The sequence below is a fragment of the Tamandua tetradactyla genome, chromosome 2, assembly GCF_023851605.1.
Source record: "Tamandua tetradactyla isolate mTamTet1 chromosome 2, mTamTet1.pri, whole genome shotgun sequence".
Taxonomy (NCBI): domain Eukaryota; kingdom Metazoa; phylum Chordata; class Mammalia; order Pilosa; family Myrmecophagidae; genus Tamandua; species Tamandua tetradactyla.
Window position 1 is genome coordinate 18,897,550 of NC_135328.1, and position 26,903 is coordinate 18,924,452.

The 26,903-nt window shown below is 37.3% G+C and overlaps 2 pseudogenes; both read left to right on the plus strand.

Annotated features, from left to right (window-relative positions):
- Nucleotides 1-2,785: 2,785 nt before the first annotated feature.
- On the plus strand, nt 2,786-26,223 carry LOC143666901 (zinc finger and BTB domain-containing protein 1-like; annotated as a pseudogene).
- On the plus strand, nt 3,624-9,598 carry LOC143664969 (zinc finger and SCAN domain-containing protein 4 pseudogene; annotated as a pseudogene).
- Nucleotides 26,224-26,903: the final 680 nt, after the last annotated feature.

Genomic DNA, 26,903 nt, shown 5'->3' on the forward strand with positions numbered 1-26,903 from the left:
CAACATCATTATTAATCAGGGAAATGCAAATCAAAACCACAATGATAAATCATTTCATACCCATTAGAATAGCTCCTATCAAAAAAAAAAAAAGAAAAAGGAAAAGTTTTGGAGTATATGTGGAGAAATAGGAAAATTCATTCATTCCTGGTAGGTATGTAAAACAGTGTAGCCACTGTGGAAGACCTTTGGTGGTTCCTCAGAAAACTAAGTATAGAACTACTGTATGACCTGGCAATCCCACTACTAAGTAAATATCCAGAATATTCGAAAGCAGGGATTTGAACAGATACTTGCACATTGATGTTCACAGTGGCATTATTCACTACTGTCAATAGATGGAAACAGCCCAAGTACCCATCACTGATGACTGTATAAATAAAATGTGGTATATACATATAATGGAATATTGTTCAGCCATAAAAAGGAATGAAGTTCTAATACAGGTGACAATATGGATGAACCTTAAAGACATCATGTTAAGTGAAATAGGGCAGACACCAAAGGACAAATATTGTATGATATCACTGACTTGAAATAATTAGAAAAAGCAAACTCATTAATTGAGAATCTAGTATGTAGGTTACCAGCGGATGGGGTGGGGTTATGGAATAGAAAGTTAGGGCTTAGAATGTAGAGGATTCCTGTTTGGAATAATGGAAATGTTTTGGTAATGATTGGTGGTGATGGTAGCACAACATTGTAAATGTAATTAAAAGCACTTTTTAAACATGTATCTGAATGTGATTAAAAGGGGAAATGTTAAATTGTATATATGGTAACAGAATACAATTTAAAAGGAAGAGTACTACACAGTGAGCCCTAAGTTAAACCATGAACATAGTTCTAGATAAAAAATGTTTTCTCATCAGTTGTAATAAATGTTCCACACCAATGCAGGGTGTTAATAACAGGGTGGTATATGGGAATGCTGTATTTTATGTATGATTGTTCTGTAAACCCACAACTTCTCTAAAAAAAGGCACAAAAAAAAAGAAACAGAGTAGGGTTGAGGAATGAATATAACAAACTAATTGTTCAAGGAGGAGAGAAATGGGGTGATAGCTGAAGAGAGGGTCAAGGAGTTGGCTTTCAAGATCTGAGTTCTCCTAGAAGCAAACTTTGAGACAGGTAAACAAGTGCAAATAGTTTAAGAGGATTCTAGGAAATATTAATAGAAAAAGTGAGAAATATCCAATCATTGATTGCTTGAGGGCTGCTCCTGGTTATGGGGGATGAGGTTGTACATTAATTCCTCCTCACTTTTGGCCTGCCATGCTGAGAGGCAAAATAGCTATAAAAGCCAAAGAAACCCATCACGCAGAGATATCCAGGCTCTGGATTTGGGAATCAGGCCTGTGCACTGATGCAGTTAGGGCAAGGGGATTTGGAAGGGGATATGGGCAAAGCAGCAGCAGTATCTACTAACATTTTATTTCATTTTTCATGAGTGTTATATATATTTGAGATGAAAAAGACACAGGCATGAATACATGCTGCTAAGAATGAGCCTACATAGAAGTGCTGTGAATAGGAATTCGGTGGTGAATAAGACATTATTCCTGTTCCCAGAGAAGCTTAAAATTAAGTGATTTTACAGTTCAAATGTACCATGTTTCTCTTACTACATTACTCAAGAAATTGAGTACTTAAGGCCACACAGAAATACATGTCAGAGTCAGGAATGGAATTCTATCTACAACTTTTAGTCAAATTGTTTAGTAGTTCAACAAGAACTTATAAAGGGCTACTGGGAGGATTAAGCACAGTCTCCGCTCTAAATAAACTTAAGGTCTATTGCTCCTTCTGCCCATTAGCCATTAAGCTTCTATTTAAGTATCACATCCATCAGCCAGTGTACCCAAACAGAAAGAAATTAATTGAAGAGTCATTAACTTTAGTTCAACTTATACTTGCTTTCAAATGTCATCACCCTTTCCTTCATATTCCAATTTATAACATTTTACTACCAGAAAGCATTTCTGAATTGCATAAATAAAAATGATTTATGCAGTCAACCTTTAAGAAATATTTTCACAGAATATAATTCTAACATATCATTAATCTTACATTAAAAGAAAATTATACATCAAATAAAAATAAACAAGACCACAATTGAGTTTCCCAGAATAAGATTTCTTCCCTAACATTCTACAAAATAGTCTTTTAAAAGAGGGAGAAATACTGATGGGGAGGTGGGGGGGAGGGGCGGTCGGGAAGTAGAATAAAGGGAAGTTACACAACATTTGATACCTTTCCATTTTCCCGCACAAATATAAATTCTGACTCAAGCTTCTATAAAGATCCTTTCTAGAGGAGGTCCCAAACCTACCCTTGGGAGAGGAGCCAGATGGGTGTGCGTGCTGCCTCGCTGGCCCTTGCCTGCAGGTTGCGCCAGCCTCCTCTGAGCCCAATGCAGAAACTTATTGCAACAAACATGCGACTGCGGCTGCCCCTAGAAGTCAGTGAAGGAGTGGATGGGAGGGCGAGACTGAGGCAAAGGCTGGCGGCGGCTGCAGCAAAGTAGTGGGCAGACCAGGAATCACCTCTTAAGCCAGAGGAGCTCAGGGCTGTACAGCTGTGCCGCAGCGGAGAGTCCTCTGCAGCCCTGACAGAGACAGAACTTCTGGGCATAGCCAACCAAGCCTGAACTCTGTGCGCTGCCGCCGCTACCACTCGCGGTACCTTGGCCTCAGTCCGCTTTCCCCACGGCTGGTTTGCTTTAAACTCCCTAAAATCTCTGCAGCCCTGGTTCTTGCTGCGGCTGGTCTCTAATTAATAGAAGATGGCAAAGCCAAGCCACAGCAGCTAGGTCTTTCAGCAGCTAAACAACCAAAAGGAATGGCGTTTTCCCTGTGACTGTTGTATTGCACCTGATGACATTTACTTTCAAGCAAATTAAGCAGTTCTAGCTGCCTGTAGCTCCTATTTTAGAATGTTTTTCATCAGCAACTGAATCTCAGCAACATGAACATTAGTGCTGAGTGTTTTGATCTCATTTTGCTGTTCATGTATTTAGGAAAAATAATGACCACTCCCTCAAGTTTTAGGCAGTTTAAAGTTGCAGTGAACTACCTACAGCTGCACAATGTTCCAGACTTGCTTAGAAGACATACAGATGTAGATGCTATAGTTCAAAATGTTCATCTGCTTCAAGAAACAGAACAATAAGATGATATTTGGGTAAGAATATATGAAGACGTTGCTAGAAATGGTAATGAAGCCAACAGGTAGTGTGCAGAGCCAAGTTCAACAGAAATATACCACATGATAGAGAGCCTGATGAAGAGTCTTTACAATTTGATCACTTGCCTGAACCAGTATTTGATGTATGCAAAAAAAGTTCTGTGTCCAAATTACCTACTCCAAAAGAACGTTTGTCACAGCACTTTGGACGGAGCTTTACGTGTTGTAGCTGTGGATATGGCTTTAACTGTGAAAACTATTAGATGGGCATATATTAGCCTGCACTATCAGACATTCATATCAAAACAGAAGAGCCGAGACATATTTTTGGTCTGCTAGGTCATCTGCTGTCCTACTAGGCACCTAGTAATAAACTCTCTCTTTGAAACCCCGGTGTCTCAGAAATTAGTTATTGAGTGCGTCAGGTAAAAGAATCCATGAATGGCGACCCTCTGGGACAAAAGCCTGAATCTCTAGAGCCCCAGCAGAGCAGGTAAGCCATCTAACAGAGCCTTTTGCAGTGGCCGGACTGAATTTAGTCTAGAGGCTCAGCACATGGGGTTTCTCTGTTCTGTTGGCACTCCTGACTTTTGGCACCTTGAAAAGCTTCAAAGAGAAAAACTGTTTCCAGTTCCATGTCTGGACATCTGACTGACGTGAGTGGGTCATTAGGGTAAAAGTGGATCAGGGACTAAATAGGCACTTTGTGTCCCCTTGACCTAGGCCAGGGTCATGCTTCCACAACAATCCCCTATGTTCTGACCTCTACACCTTCTTGATTTGGAGTACCATACCGTACCGAGATTAAAGCCCAAATATAATCCAACAGTTAACTGGTGTTTAATGAAACTAAGGAGCCTTAAGTGTTAGCCGGTGTGTTACCTAGGTATTGGCTAATTGTTAAATTGGTGTGTTCAATGTTTTATGCCTGTTTAATTGTTAACTGATGTATTTGTTGTATGTTCTGTACAGGATTTGAGGCCCCAGCCTAAATTTGTCTGTTGACTATACTCCTAAAAAATGAATAATCCAACAATTAATTGGTATTTAATGAAGTTAAGTAAGCTTGTTTAAATGCTAGTTGGCGTGTTACCTGGGTATAGTAAGAGCTGATGTTTGTTTAATTGTTAACTGGTGTGTTAAGCATTTAACGCCTGTTAGTTGGTGTGTTTAATCTAGTTATTAGCTGGTGTGACTTAAATATAAGTGTTAAGTGCCTGTTTGAATTTGCTGATTGGTATGTTCCTGCATTTGTATTGATCAAATATTCCTAATAGGTTACTGATAAAGGAAATTCTTTTAAAAAGGGAACCTTTGGACTGTATTGAAAACTAAAAAGATTTTGGTTATGAGTCTATTTAAAAAAGGGTTTATTTCTGTAACAAAATCTCATCTTAATATGGTTTGTAATTACTGTAAGCAAACCTGGACATTAAAAAGAAACCACCACTGGAATTTCCTTAAGGCAGCAATAACTGCCAAGGGCTGGCTCTGGGAAAAGCAAAGACCTTTTCCAACGGTCCTGGTCACAGCTTTTTAAAAGAAATATAATAATTGGAAATAGTTAAAGAAGGCCATAAGAACTCTCAAAATTCCAGGGCCCTCACCTGAAACTTTCAAATCCAAACTCAACAAGCCTGGTATCTTTCTTGTCTGGCAACCTATCCCTGCCCTAAGGCCCAGCCACCTAAAGTGGTTATGGGGGAGGGCTAGGCACAGAAAGATATGGCCAGGTGTGATTTAGAATTCTTTTCACTGGGCCTGGAGTAAACTGGCTATGTTTGTTAAAAGTATTTTTTTTCAATAATACCTTTGCAATGGTAACTGTAGTAATCAGATCATTATTAATATATAAATAGCCTTGAGATAGAAGTAACTGAATAAAATCTAATTACCAAATTTCAGTAAGTAAAATGAAAGATCCTTGAGAGATATAGAAAAGTTTCCCAGGATTTAGGCATGGGACAAATTAAACAATTGCAGCATATTTTCCAGAACTTAATAGTCAATGTACTTTTAAAATTGCTTGTAACTTTAAGATTTTTTTCAACCTCTGATAAAAGGAATTTTATGATAAATTTTGAATTGAACAAATGTGATTTTATTCTGCGTGGATATGTTCTCCCTAAATTTATACAAGCTTAATGATAAAGTAAGCTAGCCTAATTAGATAGGTTAAATTACATAAACTGAGCAATGTACCTGATAATAACACTTATATAAAGTATAACAAAATTTAAAAATGTGCTAATGCTTCAGATATACTCTAAGAAATCGGTTAAGTTTAGTAAGAAATATAAATGGATTTTTAAATAACCTTGATTTCCTGGATTTCAAAGAATCTGGCTTTTTGTTGCTTAGTCATTTGTTACCTCAGTATGTGAAGGAATTTGAATTTGTAGTGGCTCCGCTAACATCAACCCGTGTACTGTTGTTAGTAAATGCTGTCATGGATAGGAAAGACCTAAGCTTTACTTCAAAGAGTTTATATTACAGTTAGAATATATTTGTACCAGGGTATAATATAAGACAGTGATAACAAGGAATAAAATGCTGCAAAAATTTAAAAAGCAGATAAAGAATGACCTAAGAAGACCTCATGGAAGAGATGACTCTTGCAAGAAAGTAGCAGTTAAATAAAAATAGAACTCTTAACTAGTTTTTAGAAACTATAATTTAATTTTATAAACTAACATAGTCCTGCTATTATTTAGCATTTGGAAAGAATGTTGAGAAAAATTTGAGTTTTTTCCTGGATATAAATCTCTTAAATATAAAAAAAACTGATGATATTTCAAACCTGGGGCCTTTCTGACCTCTGAGGATAATGCTGAATTAGACTGAGAGATTTTGGGCATATTGTAAATAATCATTTGTGTTCTGAGTATAAAGTATATAGATGCCTGGCTGTGCTCTAAACCCAAGCATAGATTTCTTCCTTCTTCCATTACTTTGTAGTATCTCTGTCTCTTTCTCCCTTCATGAATATTGTTATTGGAAGGAAGAATGCAGGTTCAAAAGCTTTGTGTACCAAAGATTTAAAAAAGAGAAAGCTTTTGTGGTCAGACTTGATATTCATGCAAAACTAAAGTTTAGTTTTAGTCCTCGTTAAAATAATGTGGGGACTTCCGGGAAGATGGCCAAATAGAGTAGCTCAAGATCAGCCCTGCTCCACAGAAAAGTTAGAGAAGGGACAGGAGGGCAACTAAGGCAGTGATTCGGGTGTGCAGCTGACCTGGGAGAGCCTTCTACACCACATGGGGCAGACCTGGTTGCAGAGAATGAGCAGCCCCATGCTCTAGGCACCCTCACCCCACCAGCCCCCAGTGCATATACCCACCGCATACCCCCACCCCAAGTGCAGCCCAGCCCACCCTCTCCTACACCTCTCCTGAGCACTACTGCCCCCTCCCTATTCCCTGCAGGCTGTTGTCAGCACATAAAGGCTGCAGACACTAACCTCCATAACTAGGCTATTCCTGTAACCCTGCCCATAGTGTCACACAGCCTCACTCCAAATCCCCTGGGCTCTGCTCATCCATTTGCAGCACTCCCAGGCCCAAGCAAGTGCACAGGCCCCCAATCACATCATTCAGCTCTGGGAATCCAGGCCCACGCATGTGCATGGCCCTCAGCCTCACTTCCCAGCTCTGAGAAAGGGCAAATCTGCACAGCCAGGTCACATCTGCCTCCAATCCACAAAAGCATAATGCTGACCTGCTGCCACAGCTCTACACATGCACACAAAGGGCCCTGAGCCTTAGACCAGTGCACACCAGGGTTACATACCCCCAGACCGGTGCACCTGCACAGCTACATCTTCCCTGGCTGCTGGGCGCCCACATTCACAAGCATCAGCATAACATCCCCAACCTGCATCTATACCTGCCCTGAGAAAAATCACCGCACTGAGTGCCCCACCCTGTGCCCTGCTCCCTGCTGTATAACCATCCTGCAAAAACAAGGCCTTAGACCGCTGAAAGAAATCAACACCCAAAGTAAATCAATCAAGATATTGACATGCCACAAAGACAGCAGAAGGTCACTATATATCACCATGCAGACAGATATAACCCTGCCTAATGACCAAATTAAAACACCAGAGGAGACACAGATGTCAGAACTACTAATCAAAGATGTTCATACAACTCTACTTAATAAAATAGGTGGGATAGAAAATGACATAAAGGAGATTAAGAAGACAGTAGAAGTCCTTTAAGAGGGAATGATTTTGGAAAAAGCTACAGAACTTGTGCAGCCAGAGACCTTTGGAGATAAAAAGGAAAACATCCTGGGGTGCTTCATGAAACAAGAAGCCTGGAGAGAAAACTAGCAGACATTGCCACGTTCACCATGTGCCTTTCCAGTAGAAAGAGAAACCCTGAACTTCACTGGTCTTTCTTCAGTGAAGATGGGGAAAACTGGAATAAGTGATTCAGGAATTATATGCCATACCTGCTGTGCCTACTGTTCTTGCTGTTGCTGATGAAAAGATGAGGTTCTGTGCTTACCTGCAAGAATTTAAAGGCATATAAGACCTGGCTCAGGCTTCAAGGAGCTCACAAAATGCAAAAACATGTGAAATCTAAACATATTTGTGTAATTACAAGCATATATTCCATTTCTTGTGGGCACAAATAGCATAAATAAAGGTAAGAGTTTTATTCTTGACACAAAATTGACAGGCCTTCACCATGGGATCTAAGACAAATGGGCTACGAATTTTTCCTGCACTGAACAGTATTTGATACTTGAATTTTAGCTGCAAAATACTATCTGGTCAGATGAACCCAGTGCAGACACAAAGTCACACTCTGACCAGTACTCAGCCTGGGATCACTTAGCCTGAAGGGTCAACCCAGGAAGAGCTTGCAGTCTTTAACTATCCCTCAGTTGTTTAAAGCAGATCCCTAGGGATACAAGTCAGCAGAGTCTGAATCCTCAAAGTTGAGTCTCTCTGAGAAATCAGGCTAGGCATAGCTTTAGATCTAAAGAACCTACTTTTAACGTGACCCATCCAGGACTGTGCTGGTTTGAAAGGATTTATGTCCCCTAGAAAAGCCATGTTTTAATCAAAATCCCATTTTGTAAAGGCAGAATAATCCCTATTCAATACTGTATGTTTGAAACTGTAATCAGATCAACTCCCTGGAGATGTGATTTAATCAAGAGTGGTTATTAAACTGGATTAGGTGATGACATGTCTCCACCCATCTGGGTGCATCTTGATTAGTTTCTGGAGTCCTATAAAAGAGGACACATTTTGGAGGAAGAAGATTTGGAGAGAGCAGAGAATGCTGCAGCACCACGAAGCAGAGAGTCCATGAGCCAGTGACCTTTGGAGATGAAAAAGGAAATCATCTCCCAAGGGGCTTCATGAAACTGGAAGCCAGGAGAGAAAGCTAGCAGATGATGCCATATTTGCCATGTGCCCTTCCAGCTGAGAGAGAAGCCCTGACTGTGTTCACCATGTGCCTTCTCACTTGAGAGAGAAACCCTGAACATCATCAGCCTTCTTGAACCAAGGTATCTTTCCCTGGATACCTTTGATTGGACATTTCTATAGACTTGCTTTAATTGGGACATTATCTCAGCCTTAGAACTGTAAACTAGTAACTTATTAAATTCCCCTTTTTAAAAGCCATTCCATTTATGATATATGGCATTTCAGCAGCTAGAAAACTATAGCAAGGAGTGATCCTGGGTCAGATGTTCTACAGTTTGAACCCACCCAAGAACCTGGTGTCCAGGAGGGAGAGACAACCTGTAAGTTCCTGGAACCTCAGCTCAGCTTACATTAAACCAACAATGGCTCATTTGCAAGGCTTTAAAGTTTAAAAAGATTCCATCAGATATTTCACTTGTGGCTTCTGCCTGAAAAAGACAGCAAGAAAGAAATTATTTCTCATTTGGTCCTAGAACAGTGTGTGATGAATGGACACTGAAGAAACAAGTACACTTTGATAGTGAAATGGGACTCAAATGGACGAAACCTGGAGAAACTCATGGAAGATCTCACCAATGATTCTATGAAGTCACCTGGCCTTGTCCATGTCCACATGAAGGGACAGGAAGCCCTCTTCTTGGAATACACCCTTAAGAGAAGTTCTTTTTCATCTCATGGAATGAATATCAGCAGGAACCCCAAGAGGAGAAAGCATGAGGACCACCTTCCAGAATCTCCAAGATATTCCTCTTCAAACAGGACAAGGATATGAATATAAAAGGTTTCAGCAACATTTCTATAAAAACCAATCAAACATCAGACCTACATGTGCACCATAAGATTCATGAAGCAGAAAAGCCCTTTATGTGCAGTAAATGTAAAAGTCCTTCAGTCACAAAACCAACCTGTGGGCTCATAAGAGAATCCACGCTGGAGAAAAGCCGTATGTGTGTTCCCTTTGCCTGATTTTTCTGTAAACCTAAAATGGCTCTAAATAGTAAATTGAAAATAAATAAATAAATAAAATCAATTAATTAAAGAAAACACAGTAGAAAAGCATAAAGAGGAATTTGAGAGAATAAATAGAAAAAATAGCATATATCGCAGAGATTAAATACTCTGCTGACCAAATAAAAAATATACCAGAGGTACACAACACTAGATTTGAAGAGACAAAAGAAAGAATAAGTGATATAGAGTACAGGATAATTGACTTTGAAGACACAAAACAGCCAATGGCAAAAAAGATGGAAAAAACTGAATGGGAACTCATGGAAATGATAAACAAAAAAGCACAGAAATATAAGAATCATTGGTGTCCCAGGAGAAGAGAGGAAGAAAGGGCTAAGGACAGTAATTGAGGATATAATAGAAGAAAACATCCCAACCCTCATAAAGGACATAAATATATAAGTCAAAGGAGCCCAACGAACTCCAAACAGAATAAATACAAATAGGACTTCCCCAAGGCTCATATTAGTCAGTCTGTTAAATATTGAAGAGAAGCAGAAAATCCTGAAAGTGGTTAAAAAAAACTACTACATACAAGGGAAACCAAATAAGATAGAGTTCAGACTACTCAATTAGCACCTGGAAGCAAGAAGGGAGTAGTATCTGAAAGAGAAAGGCTTCCAGCCAAGAATTCTGTACCCCACCAAATTATCCTTCAAAACTGAGGGAGAGGGTGGGCCAAGTGGCTCAGCAGGCAGAGTTCTCACCTGCAATGCCAGAGACCCGGGTACCTGCACATGCAAAACAAACAAACAAACAAACACTGAGGGAGAGATTAAAGTTTTCACAGACAAAGAAGTCCTGAAAGAATTTGTCAACAAGAGACCAGCCCTACAAGAAATACTAAAAGGAGTCCTGCCAACTGAAAAAAAAAAGACAGGAGAGGAAGGTCTGGAGGAAGACACAGAAGTGAAGAGTAGCACTAAACAAAATTTAAAGAATACAAAGAGAAAGAGGGGAAATAATATAAAGAGCTGACAAATAAAATTAAGAAGATAAGATGGTGTAATCAAGAAACACCTTTTCAGTAATAATTATAATGAATGTTAACAGACTAAACTTACCAATTAAAATATATAGATTGGGAGAATGGATTAAGAAACATAACCCTGCTATACACTACTTTCAAGAGACTCATCTTAAATACAAGGATACAAATAGATTGAAAGTGAAAGGATAGAAAAAAAGATGTTCCACATAGGATGTAACCAAAAGAAAGCAGGAGCAGCTATACTAATATAAGGTAAAGTACTTTAAATATGAAGACATAATAAGAAACAAAGAAGGAGATAATATACTAATTAAAGGGTCAATTCACCAAGAAGACATAACAATCATAAATGTTTATGCTCCCAATTAAGGAGCTCGAGAGTACATGAAACAAACATTGGCAAAATTTAAGGGAGTGATAGATGTTTCAACAATAATAGTAGGAGACTTCAATACACCACTCTCCTCTATACACAGAACAATCAGACAGAAGATCAACAAGGAAATAGAGAAGTTAAATAACTTGATAAATGAATTAGACCTAACAGACATATATAGGTCATTGCACTCCAAAGCACAAGAATATACATTCTTCTCTAGTGTTTATGGAACATTCTCCAGGATAGATCATATGCTGGGGCACAAAACAGGTCTGTATAAATTTTAAAATGCTGAAATTATTCAAAGCACTTTCTCTGATCACAATGGGATGAAGCTGGATCTCAATAACCACCAAAGAACAAGAACAACCACAAATATATGGAGATTAAATAACACACTCTTAAACAACCAGTGGTCCAAAGAAGAAATTGCTAGAGAAATCAGTAACTATCTGGAGATGAATGAAAATGAGAATACAATTTATCAGAACTTATGGGATGTGGCAAAGGCTGTGCTGAGAGGGAAATTATTGCCCTAAATGACTATATTAAAAAACAAGAAAAAGAAAAAATTGAGGACTTAACGGCACACCTGGAGGAATTTGAAAAAGATTAGCAAACTAACTATAAAGCAAATAGAAGAAGAGAAAAAACAAAAATTAAGCAGAGATAAATGAATGGAAGAACAAAAGAACAATAGAAAGAATCAATAAAATCAAAAGTTGATTCTTTGAGAAAATCAACAAAATTGATGGGCCACTAGCAAGACTGACAAAGAAAAAAAGAGAGAGGATACAAATGAAGAAAATCAGAAATGAGAAGGGATGCGTTACCACAGACCTGAAGAAATACAAGAAATTATAAGAGGATACTATGAACAACTATACACCAACAAACTAGACAACTTAGATGAAATGGACAAATTCCTGGAGATGCACAAACAAGCTACACTTACTCAGGAAGAAATGGAAGATCTCAACAATGCAATCACAAGTAAAGAAAATCACTCAGTCATCAAAAATCTTCCTACAAAGAAAAGCCCAGGGTGAGGGGAATTTTATCAAACATTCCAAAAAGAACTAACACCAATCCTGCTCAAACTTTTCCAAAAAAAATGAGGAAAAAGGAACTCTACCTAACTCATTTTATGAAGCTAATATTTTAATATCAAAACTGGGTAAAGCTGCTATAAGAAAGGAAAACTACAGGCCAATCTCCCTAATGAACATAGATGCAAAAATTCTCAATGAAATATTAGAAAATCGAATCCAACAATATATTAAAAGAATTATCCACCATGACCAAGTGGGGTTTATCCCAGGAATGCAAGGATGGTTCAATGCAAGAAACTCAATTAAAGAAAATTTTAACAAAGGATATTAACAAATTGAAAGAGAAAAATCACATGATCATCTCGATTGATGCTGAAAAAGCATTCAACAAAATTCAGCATCCTTTTCTGATTAAAAAAAAAAACACACTCCAAAAGATAGGACTCAAAGATAACTACCTCAATATGATAAACAGAATATATAAAAAACAACAGCCAGCATTGTACTCAATGGAGAGAGACTAAAAGCTTTCCCTCTAAGACCAGGTACAAGACAAGGATGCCCACTGTCACCACTGTTATTCAACATTGTGCCAGAAGTTCTAGCTAGAAGTTCTAGCTAGAGCAATCAGACAGGACAAAGAAATAAAAGGCATCCAAATTGGAAAGGAAGAAGTAAAACGCTTGTTATTTGCAGATGATATGATACTATACTTGGAAGATCCTGAGAAATCTACAGCAAAGTTACTTGAGCTAATGAAAAAATTCAGCAAGGTGAATTAATTATAAAATTAATGTGCAAAAATCAGTAACCTTTCTATACACAAGCAATGACCTAGCTGAGGAGTCAGTTTAGGAGAAAAATCCATTCAAAATAGCAAACCAAAAGAATCAAGTACTTAGGAATGAACTTAACTACAGATGTAAAGGACTTGTACACAGAAAACTCCATAACATTGCTACAAGAAATCAAAGGAGATCTAAACAGGTGGAAAGACAGTCCCTGCTCATGGACAGGAAGGCTAAATATATTTAAGATGCCAATTCTCCCCAAATTGGCCTACAGCTTCAACATAGCACCAATCAAAATTCCAACAACCTGCTTTGAAGATTTGGAAAAGCTAACTACCAAATTTCAGCTGGAAGGGAAAGAGACCCTGAATAGGTAAAAGCATCCTAAAAAAAAAAAAAGAATGAAGTGGGAGGATTAACACTCCCTGACTTTAAAACTTACTATAAAGCCACAACGGTCAAAACAGCATGGTACTGGCACAAAAATAGAAGCATTGAACAATGGAATAGAATCGAGAGTGCAGAAAAAGACCACCAAATCTATGGTCAACTGATTTTTGACAAGGTCCCCAAATCCTCTGAACTAGGACAAAATAGTCTTTTCAATAATTTGGCATGAAAGAACTGGATCAATACCCAACAGAATGAAAGAGGATCCTTATATTACAGCCTACACAAAAATTAGCTCAAAGTGGATCAAACACCTAAATATAAGAACTAGCACCATAAATCTTCTAGAAGAAAATGTAAGGAAACATCTTCAAGACCTAGTAATAGGAGGTAGCTTCCTAAACTTAACACCCAAAGCACAAGCAACAAAAGAAAACACAGATAAATGGGAACGCTTCAAAATCAAAAGCTAATGCACTTCAAAAGACTTTGTCAAAAAGATGAAGATGCAGCCAACTCAATGGGAAAAAATGTTTGGAAATCACATATAGGACACAGGTTTGATTTCCTATGTATACAAAGAAATCATACAGCTCAACAACAAAAGAACAAACAACCCAATTGTGAAATGGGCTAAAGGTGTGAATAGGCATTTTTCTGAAGAGCAAATACAGATGGCTCAAAAGCACATGAAGAGGCCAAGATGGTGGTTTAGTGAGGTGTGGGATTTAGTTCGTCCTCCAGAGGAGGCAGTAAATAGCCAGGAACAGTACAGAACACCTGCTGGGGCCATGTCAGTGACCTGACCACAGTCTGGACAAGCTGGACCAGCTGCAAGCCCACCCAGAATGGTAAGTTCCCCAAGCCACAGTGGCTGGCACCCCATCCCCACAGGCTGCTTCCTAGAGGGGATAGAAAAGAGACTTTACCAGCAGCAGGGGTTGAGTGTAACCAAGCTTCAATTTTGGAATTAACAAATTTTGACTACTAAAAATAGGCCCCCAGATCAGCTGAACCTCCAGTAAAAGCTGAGGCTGCAAGTTTTTGCCCCCATGCAGAAGGGGCAGGGCTGATGGAAAAAGAAAAAAGAGGTTTTTGTGGATCGGATAGCACATAATACTTGAAAGGGTCTGGGCCCTGAAGGAAAGGAGGGGACACATGGGACCTGTAGATACACAAAGCAACATGCCAACTTAAAATCTTGATTGTCAAACCCAAGGAATGGGGTCCTGCTCTGAAAAGGATTTTTCTTTTTCCTTTTTGTGGCTGTGTTTCTAAGGCTTGACTACTCTTTGGATACAGCTGTAGGGCTTCTAAGGTTCCAACTGACCCAGACATAGGCAGAATTAAGCTTCTTTGAATGTTTGTCTGGAGTCTGTGCCTTCCCCAGGAGAGGGGTGGGGCCCAGCACAGATGGAATCCCTCCTTCAAGGAATTCAGAACCCAGGGTCTGGAAAACTGAAGTGATTAAAGCCAGCATACAACCTCTCCTCTGTCTCCACCACACCCCCAGCAGGGAGAGCCTGCAGAAGTTAAGGTGCCACATCACCTTATGCTGGTGGGACCCACAGGCAGAAAAGTACAACATACTGGGCAGGATAGGAAAAAACACAGAGTCTAGGGCTTCACAGGAAAGCCTTTCAATCTGCTGAGTCTCACCCTCAGGGAAAATTAATGCAGGTGACTCTTTCCTCCTGAGAAGAGGCCAGTTTAGTCTGGGAAAATCTGGCTGGGGTCTATAATACTTAAGTAGACTCTCCTAAGAGGGGAGTGGTGGAAGGCACCATACAGGCATGGAAAGAAACAAGAAAACAAGAACTGAAATATTCTGATCTATTAAATAAAACCTAAACTAGAGGTCTAGAATAAGCTGAACAGAAAGTCAAAGAACAGATAAATAACAAAGTCATCCAGCAAGAAAATCCTAGGTAAAAAAAAAAAAAAAGTGAAAACAATTCCAGAATACAATAAGGAGAAATTAAATTTAATTAAGGAAATTAAATGCCTAGATGCCAGCAAAAAATAATGAATCATACTAGGAAAATTGAAGATATGGCCCAGTCAAAGGAACAAACCAACAATTCAAATGAGATACAGGAGTTGAAACAATTAATTCAGAATGTTCAAACAGAATGGAAAATCTGATCAAAGATCAAATCAATGAATTGTAGGAGGATATAAAGAAGACAAGAAATGAAGAAAAAGAAGAAATTGAAAGTCTGAATAAGCAAATCACAGAACATATGGGAATGAAAGGCACAGTAGAAGAGACAAAAAAAGCAATGGAAACCTACAATGTTAGGTTTCAAGGGGCATAAGATAGGATTAGTGAACTGGAGGACAGGACATCTGAAATCCAACAAGCAAAACAAAATATAGGGAAAAGAATGGAAAAATATGAGCAGGGTCTCAGGGAACTGAATGACAACATGAAGTGCACAAATTATGCATTGTGGGTGTCCCAGAAGAAGAAGAGAAGATAAAAGGAGGAGAAAAACTAATGGAGGAAATTATCACTGAAAATTTCCCAACTGTTATGAAAGACATAAAATTACAGATCCAAGAAGTGCATTGTACCTCAAAGAAAATAGACCCAAATAGATGTACTCCAAGACACTTACTAATCAGAATGTCAGATGTCAAAGAGAAGAAGGGAATCTTGAAAGTAGCAAGAGAGAAGCAATCCATCACATACAAGGGAAGCCTGATAAGACTACGTGTAGATTTCTCAGCAGAAACCATGGAGGTGAGAAGATACTGGGATGATATATTTATGTTTCTAAAAGAGAAAAACTGCCAACCAAGAATTCCATATTCAGCAAAATTGTCCTTCAAAAATGAGGGGGAAATTAAAATATTTTCAGGCAAGAAATCACTGAGAGAATTTGTGAACAAAAGACTGGCTCTGTAAGAAATACTAAAGGGAGCAATAGAGACAGATAGGAAAAGACAGTAGAGAGAGGTGTTGAGAAGAGCATAGAAATGAAGACTATCAGTAAAGGGAAAAAGAAGAAAAATTAGATGTGACATAGAAAATCCAACAGGCAAAATGGTAGAAGAAAGTACTGCCATTACAGTAATAACACTAAATGTTAATGGCTTAAAGTCCCCAATCAAAAGACATAGACTGGCAGTATGGATTTAAAAAACAGGAGTCATCTATATGTTGTCTACAGGAAACGCATCTTAGACCCAAGGATAAACATAGGTTGAAAATGAAAGGCTGGGAAAAGATATTTCATTGCAAACAACAATCAGAAAAGAACAGGAGTGGCTATACTAATATCCAACAAATTAGAATTCAAATGTAAAATAGTTAAAAGAGACAAAGAGGGACACTATGGATTAATAAAAGGAACAATTCAACAAGAAGACATAACAATCATAAATATTTATGCACCAAGCCAGACTCCTCCAAAATACATGAGGAAAACACTGAAAAGAGAAATAGACACATCTATCATAATAGTTGGAGACTTCAATTCCCCACTCCCATCAATTGACAGAACATCTAGACAGAGGACCAATAAAGAAACAGAGAATTTGAATAATACAATAAATGAGCTAGATTTAACAGACATTTATAGAACATTACACCCCACAACAGCAGGATACACCATTTTCTCAAGTGCCCATGGATCATTCACAAGGATAGACCATATGCTAGTCACAAAGCAAGTCTCAATAAATTTAAAAAGACTGAAATCAGACAAAACACTTTCTCAGATCATGAAGAAATGAAGTTGGAAATCAATAATAAGCAGAGTGCCAGAAAATTCACAAATGTATGGAGGCTCAACAACACACTCCTAAACAACCAATGGGTCAAGGAAGAAATTACAAGAGAAAACAGTAAATGCCTCCAGGAAAATGAAAATGAAAACACAATGTATCAAAACTTATGGGATGTAGCAAAAGCAGTGCTAAGCAGGAAATTTATTGCCCTGAATGCCTATATCAAAAAAGAAGAGCAAAAATCAAGGAATTAACTGTCCACTTGGAAGAACTAGAGAAAGAACAGCAAACTAACCCCAAAGCAAGCAAAAGGAAAGAAATAATGAAAATTAGAGCAGAAATAAATGAAATTGAGAACATGAAAACAATTGAGAAAATCAACAAAACCGGAAGTTGGTTCTATAAGAAAATCAATAAGATTAATGGACCCTTAGTGAGGTTGACAAAAAGAAGGAGAGAGGATGCAAATAAACAAAATCTGAAATGGAAGAGGAGACATAACCACTGATCCTGCAGAAATAAAGGAGGTAATGAGAGGATACTATGAACAGCTTTATACTAATCAACTAGACAGCATAGATGAAATGGACAACTTCCTAGAAAGGCATGAACAACCAACTTTGACTCAAGAAGAAATAGACGACCTCAACAAACCAATCACAAGTAAAGAAATTGAAACAGTCATTAAGAAGCTCCCCAAAAAGAAAAGTCCAGGACCAGATGGCTTCACATGTGAATTTTACCAAACATTCAAGAAAAAATTAGTACCAATCCTGCTCAAATTCTTCAAAATAACTGAAGAGGAGGGAAGGTTACCTAACTCATTCTATGAAGCCAACATCACACTCATACCAAAGCCAGACAAAGGTATTACAAGAAAACTACAGACCAATGTCTATAATAAATATAGATGCAGAAATCCTCAGTGAAATTCTTGCAAATCAAATCCAGCAACACATTAAAAGAATTATACACCATGAACAAGCAGGATTCATCCCAGGTATGCAAGGATGGTTCAACATAAGAAAATCAATTAATGTAATGCACCGTATCAACAAATCAAAGCAGAAAAACCACATGAACATCTCGATTGATGCAGAAATGGCATTTGACAAAATTCAACATCCTTTCTTGTTGGAAACACTTCAAAAAAGAGGAATAGAAGGGACCTTCCTCAACATAATAAAGGAAATATATGAAAAACCCACAGCTAACATCATCCTCAATGGGGAAAAACTGAAAACTTTCCCCCTAAGAGCAGGAACAAGACAAGGACATTCACTATCACCATTGTTATTCAACATTGTGTTGAAAGTTCTAGCCAGTGCAATTAGACAAGAAAAAGAAATACAAGGCATCAAAATTGGAAGGGAAGAAGGAAAATTCTCACTGTTTGCAGATGATATGATACTATATGTTGAAAACACTGAAAAATCCACAGCAAAACTACTAGAGCTAATAAATGAGTATAGCAAAGTGGCAGGTTACAAGAGCAACACTCAAAAATCCGTAGTGTTTCTATACAGTAGTAATGAACAATCTGAGGGGGAAATCGAGGAAAAATTCCATTAACAATTGCAACCAAAAGAATAAAATATTTAGGAATAAATTTAACAAAAGATAGAAAAGACATATACAAAGAAAACTACAAGAAATTGTTAAAAGAAATCACAGGAGACATAAATAAATGGAAGGGCGTACCATTTTCATGGATTGGAAGACTAAATATAGTTAAGATGTCAATTCTACCTAAATTGATTTACAGATTCAATGCAATACCAATTAAAATCCAAAAAACTTACTTTTCAGAAACAGAAAAACAAATAACCAAATTTATATGGAAGGGCAGGGTGCCCCAAATAGTTAAAAATACCCTGAGAAAGAAAAATGAAGTTGGAGATCTCAAGCTACCTGATTTTAAGGCATAATACGAAGCTACACTGGTCAAAACAGCATAGTACCCGCATAAAGATAGATATACTGACCAATGGAATTGAATAGAGTGTTCAGATATAGACCGTCTCATCTATGGACAATTGATCTTAGATAAGGCATTCAAGCCAACTCAAACCTCGGACAGAACAGTCTCTTCAATAAATGGTGCCTAGAGAACTGGATATCCACATGCAAAAGAATGAAAGAGGATCCATATCTCACACCCTATATAAAAATTAACTCAAAATGGATCAAAGATCTAAACATTAGATCTAAGACCATAAAAATTTTAGAAGAAAAGGTAGGGAAATATCTTATAAATCTTATAATAGGAGGCGGTTTCTTAGACCTTACACCCAAAGCATGAGCATTAAAGAAAGAAAGAAATGGGAACTCCTCAAAATTAAACAATTTTGTGCATCAAAGAACTTCATCAAGAAAGTAAAAAGACAGCCTGTACAATGGGAGACAATATTTGGAAATGATATATCAGATAAAGGTCTACTATCTAGAATATATAAAGAGATTGTTCAACTCAACAACAAAAAGACAGACAATCCAATTACAAAATGGGCAAAAGACATGAACAGACACTTCTCAGAAGAGGAAATACAAATGGCCAAAAGGCACATGAAAAGATGCTCAACTTCCCTGGCTATTATGGAAATGTAAATCAAAACAAAAATGAGATATCATCTCACATCCACCAGAATGGCCATTATCAATGAAACAGAAAATGACAAGTGCTGGAGAGGATGTGGAGAAAGAGGCACACTTATCCACTGTTGGTGGGAATGTAAAATGGTACAACTGCTGTGGAAGGCAGTTTGGTGGTTCCTCAGGAAGCTAAGTATAGAATTGCCATATGACCTCACAATACCATTGCTAGGTATCTACTCAGAGTACATGAGGGCAAAGACACAAATGGACATTTGCACACCAATGTTTGTAGCAGCATTAGTTACAATTGCTAAGAGATAGAAACAGCCAAAATGTCTATCAACAGATTAGTGGCTAAACAAGCTGTGGTATATATGTATGATGGAATATTAAACAGCTATAAGACAGAATAAAGTTATGAAGTATGTAACAACATGGATGGACCTTAAAGACATTATGCTGAGTGAGATTAGCCAGAAACAAAAGGACAAATACTGTATGGTCTCACTGATATGAACTGACATTTGTGAATGAGCTTGGAGAATTTCATTGGGAACAGAGACCATCAGGAGATAGGAATAAGGTAAATATTGGGTAACTGGAGCTGAAGGGATACAGATTGTGTACCAGGACTGAATGTAAAAATTCAGAAATGGATAACACAATTGCAATATAATGCTAGAACACTGAATGAAGGTGAGTGTGAGAATGATAGAGGGAGGAGGCGTGGGGGCGTAAATGAAATCAGAAGGAAAGATAGACAATAAAGACCAAGATGGTATAATCTAGGAATGCCTAGAGTGTATAATAATAGTTACTAAATGTACAAATTTAAAAATCTTTTCCCATGAGGAAGAACAAAGGAATGCCAATACTGCAGGGTGTTGAAAATAGATGGTAATTAATATTTTAAAACTTTAAGTGTGAGAAAAAAGCAAAAAAAATGTTTATTTGGTACATAATTTATATTTTGACTAGTGCATTTCCTAATATAATTTATGTGGACAGCTTAATTGAACACCATAAGTACAAGGAACCTTAAGTAGGGCATGATATTTTGTAGGTTTGTCCAGAGTGGTGTCCCAATAAATCCCAGAGTGATTTGAACAGTGAATAAAAAAGAATTTATAATGGCGAGAAAGGAGGAAAGTTCAACTTCCCCAAGTGGAGAATTCTTGATATCCTCACAAGCAGTGGAGACAACCAAAGCAATAGGCTGAGCCTTAATCTTGGGGTTTGTTCATATGAAACTTAACCCCGCAAAGGATAGGCTGAGCCTACTTAAAATTAGGCCTAAGAGTCACCCCCAGAGAACCTCTTTTGTTGTTCAGATGTGGCCTCTCTCTCAGCCAACATGACAAGCAAATTCACTGCCCTCCCCCTCTGTACATGGGACATGACTCCCAGGAGTGTGGACCTTCCTGGCAATGTGGGACAGAAATCCTAGAATGAGCTGGGACTCAGCATCAAGGGATTGAGAAAACCTTCTTGATCAAAAGGGGGAAGACCAAAATGAGACAAAAGAAAGTAACAATGGCTGAGAGATTCCAAACAGTTGAGAGGTTATCCTGGAGGTTATTCTTACACATTATACAGATATCACCTTGTTATTTAAGGTGTAATGGAGAGGCTGGAGGGAACTGCCTAAAAATACAGAGTTGTGTTTCAGTAGCCGTGTTTCTTGACGATGATTGTATATATATATAGCTTTCTCAATGTGACTGTGTGAATGTGAAAACCTTCTGTTTGATGCTCCTTTTATCTACCTTGTCAACAGATGAGTAGAACATATGAATAAAAATAAATAATAGGGGGAACAAGTGTTAAAATAAATTTAGTTTGAAATGCTAGTGATCAATGAAAGGGAGAGGTAAGGGGTATGGTATGTATAATTTTTTTCCTGTTTTTGTTTTATTTGTTTTTCTGTTGTCTTTATTTCTTTTTCTGAATTGATGCAAATGTTCTAAGAAATTATCATGATTATGAATATGCAACTATATGATGATATTGTGAATTACTGATTATATATGTAGAACTGAATGATCAAAATGGGAATGTTTGCGTTTATTTGGTGTTTTTTTGTATTAAAAAATAAATTAAAAAAATAACATGGATTGTTAGTCTGTTCTTAATGCAAAGTTTTTTCAAAAAAGCTTTTCTTAATCATCCAAGTACTCTGTGTACAAAACAAAGATTTTATATCCAAATAATACCCTTGTTAATATCCTTAGCCTCCTCCTTTATTTCAGAATACAAGTCTTCTCACTTACTGTTAAGGGGAGAACTATGGCAAATCATTTGTTCCTTCACCTTATGTAAATAAGGTGCTGAAATAGTTTAACCTATTACTTAGGAGGTGTTTGGGAAGTATTACAGTGGTTAAAAGGGATGTTCTATCCAGTTGCTGGTTAAAATTGTATAGGTAAAATATTATTCATGTATTTAGAGATTAATAAAATTCCTAAAAATTCAACAGTGTTCTCACTGTCCATGTTACATCCTGATGCTAATCTCTATGATGTTGAAGCAATGGTATGATGCAGTTAGTCATGGTTTTAGTCATTCTTAAAAGGCTACAGATCATAGAAACAGCTAAACTGTCAGTTGCACTATTTTGCTCTTATACTTCTCTAAAAGTATATGTGGTCAGCTATAGGTCAGAGCTCCATCTGTACCAAGGAAACACATTAAAAGAAAGGCAGGACAAATATATATATTATATTTTATCTGTAAATTAACATAACTGGTAAATATGTAAAAGTGAAATAGAACAAAACCTCTCCTATGGTTTCTTAATATAAAACAACTGTCTAATGTTTTTATTTCTGAAAGTAGCCTCATTTAAAAATGCATATAAAAATTAAAGCTCAGATTGTAAACATTAACTGTTATCTTTAAATTCTGAAAGAATTTCCTCTTCATATAACCTAGTAGTAACTTGGAACATTAAGCATCTGTGTGACACCTGAGATTCAGATATAGTTCTCCAGCCCTGAAAGTCAGTATAAGTCCATACAGCAACTGCTCAAAAAAACAAACTGAAAATGATCAAACGCCGAGTAAAGATGTGATGAAACTGATCTGGTTAAAACTAAGGTAAATCAATATACAAGGTAAAGAATAATATTGTCTGTATCTTAAAGCTTTAACTTTTGTGTAAGATAAAAAGAAAAATGTTTATTTTGTCCAAAATTTACACTAATTTAATCTGTCTGGTCAGTTAAACAACCTAATTAAGCTTTGTTTGACAGAGAACCTGGAATAAGGAATGAAATCTTAATGTTCTGTGCAAGTTAATGTTATGCAATGATTCATTTCAGAGTGTTCTAGTTTGCTAGCTGCTGGAATGCAACACACCAGAGATGGATTGGCTTTTAATAAAAGGGGATTTACTTTGTTAATTCTTTAGAGGAAAGGCAGCTAACTTTCCACTGAGGTTCTTTCTTACGTGGGAAGGCACAGGATGGTCTCTGCTGGCCTTTTCTCCAGGCCTCTAGGTTCCAACAACTTTCCCCGGGGTGATTTCTTTCTGCATCTGCAAAGGCCTGGGCTGAGCTGCGAGTGCTGAAATGAGGTATGCTGAGCTGCTTGGGCTGTGCTAGGTTGTGCTCTCTCATTTAAGCACCAGCCAATTAAGTCAAATGTCATTCATTGCAGCAGGCAGCCTCCTAGCCGACTGCAGATGTAATTAGCAACAGATGAGGTTCATGTACCATTGGCTCAAGTCCACAGCAAGAGAACTAGGTGCCTTCACCTGGACAAGTTGACAACTAAATCTAACTACCACACAGAGTATTTGGGGAAGAAAATGAAAAAGTATTTGCAAAATCCTTTGAGGGGCTGGAAAAAATAGAACTATTAAACTTCCCCACCTGGGGAATTCCTGACATTTTTCTTAAGCAAGAGGGGCTCCCAATTTAATAAGCCAAGGCCTCAATTTTGAGGCTTGCCCTCATGAAATTTATTTCTGTTGTAATAAACTGAACCTACTTAGGATTAGTGCCTAAGAGCCATCTCCAGAAAATCTCTGCTATTGCTCAAATGCATTCTCTAAGCCAAACTGAGCTTCCCCCAGATGTAGGACATAATTTCCTGGCACTGGCATCATGGGACGTAACTGGCATTGTCATGATGAGACATAAATTCCAGGGATGAGCATAGCGGTGGGATTAACCGACCAAAAGGGGGAAAAAGAGTTTCTAAGACTAAGGGATTTCAAGTGGAGTTGAGAGGACATTCTGGAGGTTACTTTTATGCAAGTTTCAGCCAGATATTGCAAACTGCCACAGTATGGCAAACCCCAACCGACAGTTTTCCTGGAAACCCTGAAATCCTGTGCTCTATAAAATTTTACTTTAATTTTGTTTTTCAGAGACCTGAAACCTCCAGATTGTTTCAATGCCAGAGGAGCTCTGAAACTCAGATACTAGACTCTCCGAGAACAACAACTGGTTTCATCATTTCATCCCTTTGCCCCTGAATAACAATGCCTTGAAGCAATTAGAGTCGTCGCCCAGATATCCCTTAAAATTGAGAGATAATTATCAAATGAGAGGGAGGAATTATAACCGAGAAATTAGGATTTAAAGGATGATTTTGATTACTGAATCACTATATAGATATTCTTTTTTGCTTTCTGGTATATTGGAGTAGACAGAGGGAAATTCCTGAAATCTCTAAATTGTAATCCAGCCTTGATCTCTGATAATGGTTGTATAGTCCTTATCTTCAGCCCCTGTGATTGTAAAAACATTGTGGCTAACCTTCACTTGTACCCAATTATCCAGTTTTTCAACTTCATTGTCTTGTAATTGCTAAAAACAGCCCTTAATGTTTATTAATGAAGGGTCTTGAGTCAGCTCAGAACTAACCCACCCCAAATCTAAGGTTATCTTGATCACCAAGACTGGCTCTAACTGTACCGGACATGTACAATGGCTTAGACTTTAACCTACAAGTCACCTATATACCTCATTCTGCATTTTCTTTCATACATTCTGTGACTAAGAATGTAATCAATCTGTGCATGCTCAATAATCAGATCATCCCTAATTATATCATCTGGTACCCTGTGCTCATTATCCTAAACCCTACCCATCTTTTCTCTAATAAAACTTTACCCAAATTACTGCAGTTTGGGTAGAGAGACTTTGGGTCACTGGGCTATTTGCTCCCCTACTACATTCCTAGTTATAAACTTTTTCGTTGAAAAAGAAAAAAAACACAAGAGCCTATCACAGAATAGTTGATACTAGAGATGGGAAACAAAGTAACATCAAAGCTGAATTTCGTGAAAAGGATTCTTCTAAACATTTTCTGCACAAATGGACAAATACAGATGAGAAACAAACCAGGCTGATGCTAATTCAACTTCAACCACTGGAAGCAGAAAAAGTAGCAGAACGGAATCAGAAATAGCCAGTGAAGAGAAAAGCAAAGCTGCTTAGACAAAAAGAATCATTGTCAAGATGGAGCCAGAAGATATTCTTATAGATGAATTGAAAGATTTTAACATCATTAAAGTTACTGATAAAGACTGTAATGAATCCACTGACAATGATGAATTAGAAGATGAACCCGAAGAGCCATTTTTTAGATATTATGTTGAAGATGTCAGTATTAAAAAAAAAAATTGGTAGGAAAACTCTAAAACTACGGATGTCAATAAGTACTGATTAAAGAGGTGGTTTAGAAAATATGAAGCCCCCTAATAACAGTAGTTCAGTGCAAGAAGATGCTGAAAATGCATCCTGTGAACTGTGTGGACTCATAACTTATAATGGAAGAGGACCAGTTTTCTTATTATTTAGTCAAACCCGCTGAAAATATCTGTGCACATGGCAAATGTGGACAAATATTTATCAAGGGAAGACAACATCTAGAACACGTTCAAGGATGTGGAGAACCCCAAGATCTAACAATGAATGGATTAAGAAATGTCGAGTAGAAAATGAACATGGAAGAGAATTCTGATGAGCATTCTGAAATAAGAGATATGTTTGCACTGAAATATTGGATGATTTTAGGGACAATCATTTCCAGATAAACAACATCCAAAAAGAGCAGTTTAAACATTCTACCTGTTCATTTTGATGTCCTAATTGTGGCCAGCGTTTTGAAACTGAAAACTTAGTAGCTGAACATATGTCCAGCTGCCTAGACCAAGATGTTTAAGAGTGCCATCATGGAAGAAAATGAAAGGAATCACAGAAGAAAGCATCTCTGTGGAAAAGATTTTATCGGTCATTTCATTTAAGAGAACATTATACTGTTCATACTAAGGAAAAACCGTTTGTTTGTCAGATATGTGGAAAGAAGTTTTTAAGAGAACGTCAACTGTGACTGCACAATGATATGCACAAAGGCATGGCCAGGTATATCTGTTCCATTGGTGAACAAGGAAACTTCAGAAAACATGACCATGTAAGGCATGATTTCTCATTTATCTCATGGTGAGACTATATGCCAGGTCTGCTTCCATACATTCCCAAACAATGAACAGTTGGAGTAGCACATCGATCAATGTTCATCAGTAAACATATGGAAGTACAGCAAAACGTAATTTGAGAAAAGATATGAGGTCGCGTTATAATGCCAACCATTTGAAAAGAATGTAAGTGATTTTCTACAGTACTACCGTTTAGTTGATAGCAGACAAAACACTCAAGTAAAGGATATGAGCTATTTAGAAACTGATTTTATAAGATGAATTGTTGGAAAAATATTTCAAGGCCCTTTACCTTTAATATTTTCATTTGGGATCTTAATATCTACATTTTAGGAGTTGTTAAATGTTTATTATCATTTTGCTATTTCTTAATAGAATTGTTTTTAATCTTTCTTAGCTACGATTGAAATTCCTTTTAATTGTAGACTGCAAGTGGTTATCGCCCTTTCAATGACTATTAAACTTCAATTTTTTTATTAATAAGGTGATGACTTCACTAGTTCTAAATGGGATTTTTGTTTGTTTTAAAGTTGTCCCATTAATTTTAAACCCTATTGTCATTGGGCATTCCTATTTAAATTTTTTTGTTTTAATTTTTAATTGATTAGTTCTTTGAAACTGTGCCATTTGCTTTTAGTTTTTGGGTTTTTTTTCCTTTTTTCTTTTATGGTCAGTTGAACAGTGATTTAGCCATTGTTTATTCCCCTTATTTTCAATAAAATTGAGATTTTTAAATTGACCGGTAGGTTAGTTACACTGAACTTAACCTTGAAGACTGACATGGGCTCAAACTTGGCCTAAACAGATTGATGGACTTGAGGAAATTCCTATAAATGAATATTTCCTATAATTGATAAAATATTATCATCTAGTAATCAC